At 57.2% G+C, this 12683-nt stretch overlaps 1 long non-coding RNA gene across 1 annotated transcript in view; it reads right to left on the bottom strand.

Annotated features, from left to right (window-relative positions):
* LOC131424155 (uncharacterized) overlaps positions 1–1776 on the bottom strand; it is a 178575-nt gene extending 176799 nt beyond the window's left edge. Inside the window, exon 1 of the long non-coding RNA XR_009226712.1 lies at positions 1564–1776. This is a non-coding gene — a long non-coding RNA (uncharacterized LOC131424155). The remainder of the gene's footprint in view (positions 1–1563) is intronic.
* Positions 1777–12683: the final 10907 nt, after the last annotated feature.

Genomic DNA, 12683 nt, shown 5'->3' with positions numbered 1-12683 from the left:
AAAGACGTGGAAAAACAGCAAATCTGGATAAAAACTCTCAGTAAACTGGAGACAGAGACCCTCCTCAACTTGACAGAGAACATCCACAGAAACCTGCAGCTGCCGTCACACCTGCCATGGGAAACTCGATTGTCCCCTCCACCGTTCCCATCCTCGCACTGGAAGCCCAGGCTATGGGACAAGACAGGACATAGAAACCAAGAGGACTGAGGAGGAGGAACAGGCAGACGTGCAGATGAGATGTTCACCTGGTGGAAAAGGAGTCTCCAAACATGGACCGGAACCAGCAAGCGATCCTGCAATGACGCAGAGCACACGGCTAAATCACCAGGTCAGTACTTTTCCAGTGGTCAGCCACGAACAAGGGGGATTTGAAATTAAAAATCACACTCTTTGCTCTAACAATCCAAAAATGAAATACTTAGACATAAATCCAACAAAATATGTCCAAGATCTACATAAGGAAAAGTGAAACTAAGGCAGACACAGAAATCATAACTGAATGGACAGCGAGCTTCTGAACGCTCTTCGCAACTTCAACCTGGAGGCCCAGAGAAACCCAGAGACTCAGACAACTGAGTCACCTCCTCCAAGACTGTCACAGTCTCCCGGTGCCACTGGGGATGCTCGACATTTACTCAAATCAGCAGAACATCTCCCACCATGAAGTGCCACCAGATGTGGAGATGAGTCAGGAAAGTCGTAGAGGAGCCCCAGGGCATGTCATGGGTGAGAGAAGCCAGCCTGAGAGGCTGCGGCTGTGCCACCCATGTGCCACCCTCTGGACGGAGACCGTGAAAGGCCAGCGGTACCTGAGGGATGGAGCAAGGGAGGGTGGTGCCCCGGGGGCAGACACGCATCACCGCACAGGCACAGGGTGGACTCCCTCGAGCCATGGACTCTGGTGATTATGTGTCTGTTGACTCATCCATGGTGGCCAGTCCTTGCTGGGTTAGCTGGGGCCACCGTGTGTATTTGACAGGGGTCACGTGGAAAATCCCTTACACTCTGCCCAATTTTTTATTTTCAATCAACTCACTTTTTCTATGAACCTAAAACTGCTTAAAAAAGGAAATTTTAAAAAGTGTTTAAAAGAGAAAATGACAAGAAATTTCCCAAAATTGTCCAAAGACATTAATCCACAGATTTTGGGAGTTCACTGAGCTCCAAGAGGTCATATAAGGTGAATTTAAACCTGGACACAGGAAGGAGAAAAAGTCAAAATTCAGTCTCACTTTGTAAGAAACAGTGACAATCCTAAATGTAGTGGCAAAAAAGTGATTTTCATTGCATTTAAATATAAAAACAAAATTATTGCCTCACTATTTAAAATATTTGTAATGGAATGGAGGTGCATAGTCATTGATGCTATGTATCATCCAACTTGTTAGAAACTGAGTGAGCTCCTGTTGCAAGCTGCAGTTGTGCCGCAGTCTGGCTGGGCACACAATCACGAGCCACCACACAGCTTGTAGATTCAAACAGCAACTCTTTATTCCCGAACTCACACCAGCCGTCTACAATCACGTTCTGGGGAAATCCACGTTCACTTCCCAAATCCACGTTCTCTGCCCAAATCCACCTCCACTGGGCTTCTATCTCCAAAATATATTGTCTGAATCCCGTGAGAACTCAAGGGGAACTCAGGCAGCAGGATACGCCCTATTCCCAGCAGGAATAATCTTAAACCTTAAACCTGGAACCTAAACTGGGAATGCCCTAAACACGATTATCTTAAAACCGGGAACACCCTAATCTGCCTTGGTCCTTGAGCAAGGTCACATACATTCAATGTCACTGCAACATGGGGTACGCTGGCAAGGAAATTGTCATACCTACTTACTTGGCTAATGGCTCCCAGCACAGTTGAAACAACTCACTTACTTTCTTACTTCATGCTCATATTTCTGGTGAACCCTGCACAGGACTCTGGCCTCAGATAACGTGGTTTTCTGTAGAGGGTTTGTTGAGAGCCTCATCACAACTCCTCTCCCAATGCACAGACACACCCACACCCAATTGGCAAGTTTTCATTTCCAAGGGCTAGGAGAAATTTCTTCTAGCCTGAGTTAATATTTCCGTTATTAGCAAACTGGATTAAAACCACATGAATGCATTATGATTTTGGTAAATAATTAGTAAACAGAAGAAAGTTTCTAATGCATCCTCTAATGTGGTTGACGAGGTCTCTCCACATTTAACGCATGATCCCTTAGATAGGTGAGGAATGGCTGGAACAGGGAGGTGTTCAGCCTCCATTTTATCATGAATTTTAGGTTGTTTTTAATCTAACTCCTGGATTAGTGTCCATAATTAAGGTAGTATGCAGGGGACTTGGAAATCACAGGTGCCTGAGTCGCTGGGCTGTGGGCTGCCTCATCTGCGGGATAGCGGGCCGTGTGTGGGCTCCACGCTGTGGCCCATGTGGCCCTTGCAGAGCCACACTTGGTAAGACCCCCTTGGCAGTGGGGTCTGTCTCCCTCCTCCTGAACCAGGAGGGACACCACGTGAACTCTGAGGCCAGGACACAAGGGGTGATGCACCCCACGGTCAGTCACCAGCTCCACCCCTGGCACAGCACATCCAGAACGCAGGTCCCTCAGGTGCTCGGGGGTGAGGATGCCACACCTGGAATCCTGCAGGTTGCTCTTGGAGTGCATGAGGGGTGGCCCCTGAGGAAAACAGGGTGCTGGGCCCCGGGTGCTGGTCCCCAAAATTAGAAACGGAAGCAGCAGGTGATCTGGCCACTGTGGGGGTGAACACACAGGAGAATTCAAACCAGGGTCTCAGAGACACTGGACCCCGGTGCTCACAGCAGAAGACAGGCAGCAGGAGCCCAGGCACCCAGATACGTGCCAAAGTGAAGGTCCACCATGAGGGATGCCGCGCAGCTGGGAAAGGAGGCCCCGCACCGTCTGCACCAGGGCAGAGTTGGAGCTCACATGATGAGTGACAGGACCCATGAGCGACTAGAACTGCACTTCACAGAGATACAGAGACGGGAGGCAGAATGGCGGTGGCCAGGGCTGGCCGGGGCGGCCACTCACATTCAGCAGGCCTGGGTTCAGTGTGGGAGGTGAGAAAGTTCTGGGGATGGGTGGGGGCTGCGGCTGCCCAAGGCTGGGCACGGGGGGCCAGGTCCACTGAACCACAGGGAACTCAGACAGGGTTCAGATGGCACCTTCTAAGTCGTGGGCACTTGGCTGGGAACTTCAGCGGGGCTCAGATGGAAGGTGGCGCGTCGCTGTGGGGGCTGCTGTTTAGGAGGCACCTTCCTGCTTCTCCTGCCTCCCCGGGGAGCATCTCAGGTCCGGCTTGCATTTCGGCCATGTCTCCCCCTGTAGTGGTTAGTTTGCTTCACACCTGACTCTTCCTGGTCTTCTCAGCACCTTCCTTTCAGGATTTTCCTGGCCCCCTGGGTTTGCCTCTGAGTTGCTTCATTGAACTGATGCCCGGAGCCCCAGCTTGGCACCTCACATCCAGCCTGGGCGTGGTACGCTGCCCGTGCCGTCCACCGTGTCTGCAGGAGCAGGCAGCTCCCAGGCTTGTGCTTCTTGCCCGGCACTGTGCACTCAGGTTTGGCAGGGCCTGGGACAGGTGTGCCCTGGGGGCAATTGCCTTTGTCTGTGGCAGGTGACCCAGAGCATGGCAAGTCCAGGTACAGTGGAGGCTGATTCCTTGGTTTCACAGTCTGCAGGAATGTGCAAGTCCCATCCAGTCGATGGCAGGCTTCCCCGGGGGGCTCATTCCCTTGGCTCAGGGGCTGCGTTCCTTCTCGTTTACCCTTCCTGGGCTGCAGCCCCTTGAGGCCCCCTCTATTTCTTTGCACAGGAGCTATCTGCAGGAGCCCCTGGCCCCAGTGCAGGTCCCAGGACTCAGGGGCTCAGAGGGACCCACTCTCTGAGCCAACCTCACCTACAGAGGAGGGGGTTAGATGGCAGGAGGCTCCAGTGAGCACTTCCCCCAGTGATGTCCCTTTGAATTGACACTGTCACCTGGTGCTGCGGAGCCCCATCTGTGTCCTGGGCTCCCTCCTGCACCCTGCTGTGCCTCCTGCCCCTCCCCTTCACCCTGGTCTTCCCTCACGCTTCAGAGGCTGGCGTGTGGAGCATGGGCATCTGGGGTCCCCAGGGCTCACTGTACCCTCCCCAGGCACCACTCGGGCAGGACACACTGCTGTAAGGATGTGACACGGGCCACGTCAGCCCTCACACCAGGGCCATGCTCCCACACCTGGGGGTGGCTAATGGCAAGCTGTGGCCATGCCAGGGAGGGCAGAGGGACAGAGCATCAGGGAAGCCACCACATGCCTCCGGGCTCTCCTCTCCACCTGAAATCTGCTGGAGGAATGCTACGGAGGGCCAAGAGGCGTGGGAGACGGTGAGGTCACAGGGTCCCAGATGGCAGGCCAGGCATGGGGTCGGCGGGTGCTGCAGGCTGGGCTACGCTGCCTGGGTTAAACCGTGGGGAGCCGGGGAGTGGACCCCTGTTGCCTCTGCTGCTGGCCACAGGGAGCTGAGATCCGCCCACGGGGCACCTCCAGGACAAACAGAGATGTTATTAAAGAAAGCAAACCCGCCTTCGAAGTCCCCCATATTCTGAAAGGCACTGGGAGGGCAGGCGTCCACCCCCTCTAAACGGCTCACTTGGTCTGAGCGCAGCCGCGGAGCTCCTCTGGCGGATGGATGGAGCCTGTGAACTGGCCGTGGTGGGGGCCGGGCGGCTTTGTTCTCAGGCCCCCCCTGCCCCCAGCTGGCTCCACAAATGCCAGCCAATTGCAGCGGCCCAGGGGAGGGCAGAGGGAGCGCCGGGAAGAAATCACTGAGGTCACAGAGGGGTTAATAAAACTGCCTGCAGAACCTTCCTCCCGCCACCCCTTCCTCATCCCTTTCTTTGACTTCAGGACCCAATTCTAGGGAATATGATTGCTTTATCCATTAATCTCCGGGAGTTTAGGCTCTGAGCCAACCTGCGCTCCTGGGCAGAGGCCACAGGTGCCGGCGCTGAGAGATGGGCTGCGGCTCCTGGCCCACAGCTCCGCAGCTCGTTTTAAAAATAACCCCGAGAGGCTCCTCGGGGGGCACCGGCTCCCGAGCCACGGTGAGGGGCCCAAGGGCCCTGGTGATCCTCAGTGTGTGCTTCCTCCTCTGGGGAAGGGGGGACAGGCGCCCTCCACCCAGGGTCTGGTCTCTATCTATCTATCTCAGCTCCCCAATCACCTGCCAGCAAACCCCACGGGTGTCCTTCCAACCTTCCCTCCTCCAGCCACAGACTGCTGAGCGCTGGCCCTGTCAGGAGCTGGAGACCAGCTAGAAGGCTACCGTCCCCTGACCCTGACGGCCTCCAGGTTCTCAGCTGGGCAATTGTGGTACAGGAGATTGGGCCCCTCCCGGGGCCAGGTGGGAACCACGCAGCCTCGAAGGAGCAGCAGCTGGCCCTCTTCTGGGAGAACACATGGGGCAGGGGCCGAGGCTCGTGGGGAGGAGGGGGAGGCTGCAGGAATTTCCTGCCATCTCAGGTCTGGGGCAGGGCTGGGGCTTCCAGAGAAACCCTGGCTGACCTGGTACCACCAGGGAGGTGCAGTGGGCAGTGGGTGGGGGAGACATGGCACCAACCTGGTGCTGGCGTGGGGCTCTGCGTGTGTCCTGTATCTTCTCTGGTGGACCCATCGGCCCCGGGGGCACATGAGTGGGGAAGGCAGTGGGGATACTTGACGCTCCACCTGCTCCACAGAGACAGGACTGGCCTCTCAGTGGGCCTGCAGGCAGCCCTAGGTTGGTCCCCCACAGGGCCTGGCACCTCCCTCAGGGCCCATCATGCCCCTGTGACTGTGCCACAGGTTGGGCATTCCCCGGGCTCCCCACTCCCCTGCACCCTGTCACCAGCCTGCCCCAACCACGCTCCTGAAAGGGCGATCCACCATGCAGGAATCCAGCCTTCCCGAGCTCCCCCCTCCAGGCTGCTCCGTGTCCCCCACGTGTGCACGTCCCTGGGCAGGCCCTGCACGGAGGCCAGGCCGGCCTTGGAAAGCAGGATCCACCGGCCTCCCCTGCCTTCCCTGTGGGTGGAAGGAGCCCAGCATCCGGGCACCACCAGGGTCCTCGCAGGCCCTCCCCTCAGCCCTCCCCCGGCACTGCCCTGAGGCAGCTTGTCCCCTAACCCTGGGGCGCCTGAAGTCTGCCTTGCCCAGGAACCTCTCATCTGTGCGCCCGTGACTCCCTCACACTCGCCAGACGCCATGCAGCAGGCCCTCGGTGGCCGCAGCCTCCCAGCCAGCCCTCCCCCCCATGCCCCTCGCCTCCTCTGCCCGTGCTGTGGTGACCTCTGGCCTTGTCCACTTGTCCTTTCCCTTGTCCGTCCCTCTGCTACCCTCTAGCCCATGTGCTGCCAAGCACAGGGACACTTCTGTCACCCTACGGAGCCAGTGCAGCCACTTAATCTGTGAATGGAGGACGAGCGTCCCCCGGGCAGGCATCTCACTGAATGGTGCCTGCAGACCCCAGCTGGCCACTGCCTCTGTCTGTCAGGGAGAGACCCTGGCCCTGCAAGGTCGAGAGGCTGGCCCAGCGCAGTCTGGGGAGCCCGACTGTCGCCCGAGCCTCGGGGACCCTGGCGGAGGGAGAAGAGGGATGCGGCTGCACTGGCACATGCCCTTGGCACATCTGTCTTCATGTTCCTTCCCCTTGACAGCAGCCCCGGTGCCCATCGCGGGGCTGCGCAGATTCCACCAGCTCCAGGCACCATGAGGGTGCTGCGAGCCGCCTCCCCTGTCGGACACGCACTCACCACGCGACAGTCATTAGGTGATAGTTGGCTGCAGGGAGATAATACTCCTAATATGTAATACAATTTGCAGAGTATGGAAACTGCTTACGGAACAGAGCTGCTATCAGAGGTCGTCGCCCTGTATGGAAATTGATGAAGAAACTGCCTGCAAAGCGGCCAGCCGCCGCCGTGCGCGGTCTCCGCGGTGTTTACCCATGCAGGAGGCGCCTTTGTAAATCAAGGAGAGAGGAAAATCAATGAATTTGCATCTTTTCTCTCCCGAAAGCCCATTAGACATACTTTATTTAATGCGAGGCTCATTTGCTGTCCATCACTTAGGGTGACGCACCGGGGCCACGACCTACCAATAATTTTAATCTCCTAAAAGCACATTTCTATGCTAATTTTTAATTACAATTAGTGCCAATGTCAGCTGTTAGCTTTGGTGGCCGACTTAATGATCTGCCTGTATTATTCCTCTGATGTGGGAGGGCAGGAGAGGTCGTCGGGCAAACAGCGGTGTGGTGTTCAGTGGATCATGGGAAACCCACACGCCTCGCGCCCATGCACTCGAGTGATGCCTTGTCGGAAGACCCGGGGCCCCACTCAGGCTCGGACCCCAGCCTGCCTCCCCAGCCTCCTTCCCCTTCTGAGCGCCACACTCTTCCCCTCTGTGTGCCAGCCTGTACCGGTCCCTGTGAAAGGCGCTCAGAGCCCACCTCGGCACCAGAAGTGAGGCAGGCTGCTGGCCACGTGGACTTTGCTGTGGAGACTTGGCCACACCCTCAGCTGGGTCAAGAGCAGCTTCGTTGGGGGCCTCGGGTTGGGCGACCCCAGGACAGTCCCTGCATCCTGGCGGGGGCTTGACAGGACCCTAGCTTCTGACCATGATTCAGTCAGCTTTTTTGCTACTGTGATCAAAAGACCTGATGAGAACAACCAGAGAAGGAAACATGTTTTGGGACTCAGAGTTTCAGAGGTCTCAGTCCACAGATGGCCGACTCGACCTTTGGGGCCTGAGGTGAGGCAGAACGTCATGGCACAAGAGTGTGGGGTAGGCAGGCAGCTCAGGACACAGCCACCAAGAAGCAGAGAGAGGGAGGGAACTCCCCTCACCACAGACGAAATATAAACCCAGGGGCACGCCCCAGTGACCAGCTCCTCAGCCACACCCACCTGCCCACCTCCTACAGTTACCACCAGTTAATCCCCAATCAAGGGTTAATGCACTGATTGGGTGGAGGCTCCCTTAACCATCACTTGCCCTCTAAACCCTCTTGCACTGACTCACACATGAGCTTCTGGGGACATCTCACACCTAGACCACAACAGCAGGCCCAGGAGGGAAGACCAGGACTTCAGCCCTCCCCAACCTGCACAGGGAGAACTCTAGAAGCAAATCCAGTGGGTGGCTCAGAGGTGCCTGAGCCCCAGATGCTGGGGAGGGGTGTGGGAAGCCATTCTCGCACGTGATCGGGCACCTCCCTGATTGGGTGTGAGGCGTTCTGGCCAAACTGTGTCGGAGCTAATCCCCACCCTCTCCAGGTGCAAGAGCCTGTCCGTGTTTTCTGTATATTTTCTATGCCTCCAGGTAATTCATTAGAAAGGCAAACTTTTTGTAATTTCCTCCCTAGTTTCTCCCAAGTAAGTAAATTTGGGGATTCCTGGTCACAAAACCAAGGGCAAAATTCGCCTACAACTTTTAAGAATTGTAATAACTGAGTTTTTTTTTAATCTGTTTTCCTTTCTGATTAATTATGGTGTCTAGAATAGTCAGATACATCTCCTTATCCGTAGAAGTTGAATTTACCATTTTAATTAATTTAACATCTCGTTCCTTCAGTACCTCCAGGTACTTTTGTGACCCCAAATTGTCACCAATTCCTTTATCTTTATAGCGCGCTCCCACTCAATCTAGTTAAACTAAAATGCCTCCTCGTTAGGTGCCAATTCCACCGCGCGGCCAGCTCGCTGGTTTCATTAAAGAGGTTCGTGGCATAGAAGTTAACTAGTGAGATCAAAATAAACACACAAGACTCAATTACCTTTTTCTATGACCAGGTCCGACATGGCTCTCCCCTCTGGCTCCTGCCTCGAGCCACCTGGTGGGGCAGCAAGGCTTACTCAGGACTAGCAGGAGAGAGAGAGAGAGCATGCCAGGGAGTGGCCTTTTATTGGGGAACAAGAAATTCAGGGGAAAATTCCATCCAATGAAGGTCGAGGGGGGTAGCATTCCAAGGTCAGGGTCAGTGATTGGTCTCAGGGTCAATGGTCAGTCACACCCCCACACGGACAGGCTCTCGCACCTGGAGAGGTGGGGATTAGCTCCGACACAGTTTGGCCAGAACGCCTCACACCCAATCAGGGAGGTGGCCAATCACCTGCGAGAATGGCTTCCCACAGAGGGGGCTGGTTTACAGGCACTTCCTGTGGTCTTCCACCTCCAACAAGACCCTCGAGGGGCCCTCAGGAAGAGTCGGAGCCTCCAAGCTGGGCGGGGCCCCAGGGGGAAAGTCCCACCTCCACAGCATGCATCCCCCACGGGAAGAAGCCTGAGGCGGGTCTGCGGCCTGCGTGGACCCCGTAAGACGGGGTTCTTAAGAAGCCACATTTCACAAGGAGTCTTGCGGGGAGTGTGGTTAACTTGGACTGAAGGGAAGGACGCAGAGCAGAATGAGCAGCGGCCAGTGGGCCTCACCCTCCTGTGGGCAGGAAAGAGCCTAGGACAGGGCTCCACCTCGGACAGGCAGGGTGGGCACAGAGAGCCAGAGCCGGGGGGGCAGAGCCTGCCAGGTCCCAAGCAGGGCCAGCCAGCTTGCTCTGTGCAGCCCAGATGGCTGACCCGGGGCCCCGCCCTGAGTGTGAGGATGCGGGAGAGGCACAGGGGTCGCCAGGACAGCCCGTGAAACCCTGCCTGCGACACAGGAAGAGCAGCAGGGCTGCCTGAGGCCTCAGTCCTCTGACCTTGGGGTGAAGGAAGATCCTCCAGGTAAGAGGATGGGACCAGGTCAAGAGCGTCTCTGCCCCGGGGTGGTGCCGGAGCCTGGCTGGCTGGGTGCCTGAGCGGCCTCCCCAGCCACTTCCCGGGCTTCCTCTCTTGGCTGGACCGCCAACTGCCATGGTCCTGTGCTTCTGTGGCCCCCCACTTTGGTGTTAGGGTCAAGAGCAGACACATGGCACAGGGATGGGGGCTGCTCCTACGCTGAATGAGTGCCAGGTTCTTAGAGGTGGACGTCTCACCAGCCACATGCAGGAGAGCAGGGCCACGGCTCACCATGGTCAGACGTGGGCAGGCGGGTGGTCTTTATGGACAGTAACCTCTGCCCTCCCTGTTGTCCAGACACAGGGCCTCCCTCCTGCCCTGGAGTCGGATGCCTGTCACTTGCTGTGAGCTCCGAGGTTCTAGGAGCGAGGCCAGGTCAGCTCTGGAACTAGGCTGTAAGCAGCAGCGGAGGCCTGGGCTGCCTGGACACCAACCCCAGTGCCGGAAGGAAGCCTGCCTGGGCCACCAGAAGACCGTGGAAGAGAACGGACACTCCCCCACCTGCCTCAGTGGCCGGTGAGCAGCACCAAGGAGCCCAGTATGTGGGGAGATCTTCTAGAACCATCCAGATTGGCCAGGTTGCAGGTGGACGCAGGCCAGTGGATGGTCCTATGGACGAAGCCCTGAGGTCAGAGCAGCAGAATGGACCTGTCAACACTGAATGATCAGGAAACAGGGGCCACCGTGGTTTTCATCCACACAGACAACTGTGGTGAGCAGAGACCTAGTGTCCCTGGTGCCTGGGACCCCGGCCTGCTCAAATCCCACAGAGACACAAGGGGGACCTGCCGAAGGCAAGACTCAGACAGCAAGGGAGGGGGCTGAGAAGGCTGTGTCTCCCCCCCGCAGGACTCTGGGCAGGCGTGGTGCCGTCTGAGATGCCGGCAGAGGAGGGGCAGGCAGGAGAGCGTCCCCGGGTCCGGGGGACACAGCCTCTGCTGAGAGCCCACCTCCTCCACCAGCACAGCCACCTCCCCAGCCAGGCCAGAGGGCTCCCCACCCGCACCGTGTCCCTTCAGTATCTGCAGCTCCCCTTCATTATGGAAGCTGACAGAATGCAAATTAGTTTCTAAAGGAACCAGCAAAAGTGGCAATTTTTCTCATTTAATGTTCAGATGAGCTGTCTGTCTCCCGGGTGCAGAGTCTCATTAGAATTCAGAGACTAATTTTTGTCCATCAACATAAGATTATTGGTCTGGTTAAGGTTTGGGGAGCATCTTTGGAATGAGGCCAGCTCACACACCGGAGGCCCCCACAGTACAGCGCCCCCCGAGGCTCCTTGTGCAGCGCCCGGCCCCCATATTGAGAGGCCAGAGCCGGAGCCTAAGAACCCAGTGACCCCCAACAGCCTGCATGACACCAGCCCAAACCCTCTGAAGGCATGGGGCCCTGGGTACCCCCGACCTCTGCTAAGGAGCGGGGAGACTCCAAGCCCACATTTCCTCTGGTGTTTGGCTCAATGCCCCCCCCGCCGTGGTCTAAGAACTATGAAAGGAGCCCCTGCTCCCAAGGGCCAAGTCTCCCCAGGAGCCAGGAAGACCTCTGTTCAGCCAGCTTTCGGCTACTGTGTGAGCATACCCGAAAAACAGCAGCCGAGACGAGGACAGATTTATTCCGGCTCATGGTTTCAGTCCACAGCGGGCTGGCTGCACTGTGGGTGGACTGAGGCGGGGCAGGGCAAACGAAGAGGACAGAGGGCACGAGGACGGGACAGATCCAGGATGGCCCTTGCAGGGCAGGCCCCTAGAGACCTGCTTCTGCCAGCTGGGCTCCCGACACCCCACAGGTTTTACCCTTCGCAGTGTCCACTCAGCTGTGACCATCAGTGGATTAATCCACTGGTGGGTCAGACCCACCCCAAGACCCCTTCACTTCCCCAAAGCTCCTCCTCTCTGAACACTGCTGCGTTGGGGGATGTTGTGGTTTAGATATGAGGTGTCCCCAAAAGCTCACGTGTGAGACAATGTAAGAGAATCAGAGGTGAGGTGACTGTGCTTGAGAACATCACCCTCATCAGCGCATCGATCCACTTGAATGGATTGATTTGATTGACTGCAAGCTGGTGAGGTGTGGAGGAAGAGGGGCCATGCCTTTGGGGTCTGTACTTTGTCCCCAGTGAGGACAGCTCTCTCTGCTTCCTGGTGCCACGTCCTGAGTGGCTTTCCCCCTCCATGCCCTTCTGCCATGATGTCCTGCCTCACCTGGGCACAGAGGGATGGAGTCGGCCACTGATGGGCTGCGACCTCTGACACCCTGAGCCTACTAAACCTTCTTCCTCTAAACTTGTTCTCTGGGTCTCTTGGTCACAGTGGCAAATAGCTGACTCAAGCAGGACATTCCAGATCCCACAGTGGCACCCTGCACCACAGGCCCCTTGCCCCCAGAAAGCAGGGCAGTCCAGGGCCTTCTGCTCCAGCTAGACCCCTCCCAGGCAAGGACCTGCAGGGTCCCGTCCCTCTGAAGGACATTACCAACTCCAGTTTCCCCAGAGAGTCGCAGGGACGTGCAGCCAGCAACTGCCTCAGCTGGGACTGGGACGCGGATCTGCTTGGGCTGAAGATCCACGTCTGCCGTCTGCAGCACCCCCAGGGAGGGCTGCTGGAGCGCCCTGGAGGGAAGGCTCCGGAGGATCCCAGCGGCCAGCAAGGTCGGAGCCGAGCCTCTGAAGACGAGCCGAAGGCAGGAGCGCAGCTTTGCACACGGCAGCTCGGGTCTGTGTGGGTGAACTGCAGGCCACAGGCTCAGCTGCCCCAGAGCTGCTTCCCAGTGGAGCACCACCAAGGACGGAGCCTGGGGATGTTGCAGAGAGCAGCAGGTGACCCAGGACTAGAGCCTCTGTTTTCATGAACAGGAAGAACTAAGCAACCTGAGAAGT

Source organism: Marmota monax, unplaced genomic scaffold (assembly GCF_021218885.2).
Source record: "Marmota monax isolate L192 unplaced genomic scaffold, Marmota_monax_Labrador192_F-V1.1 WCK01_AAM20220418_F8-fsc00234, whole genome shotgun sequence".
Lineage (NCBI taxonomy): Eukaryota > Metazoa > Chordata > Mammalia > Rodentia > Sciuridae > Marmota > Marmota monax.
Note: the sequence above shows the minus strand (reverse complement) of the source record. Positions and strands in the feature narration are given on the sequence as shown.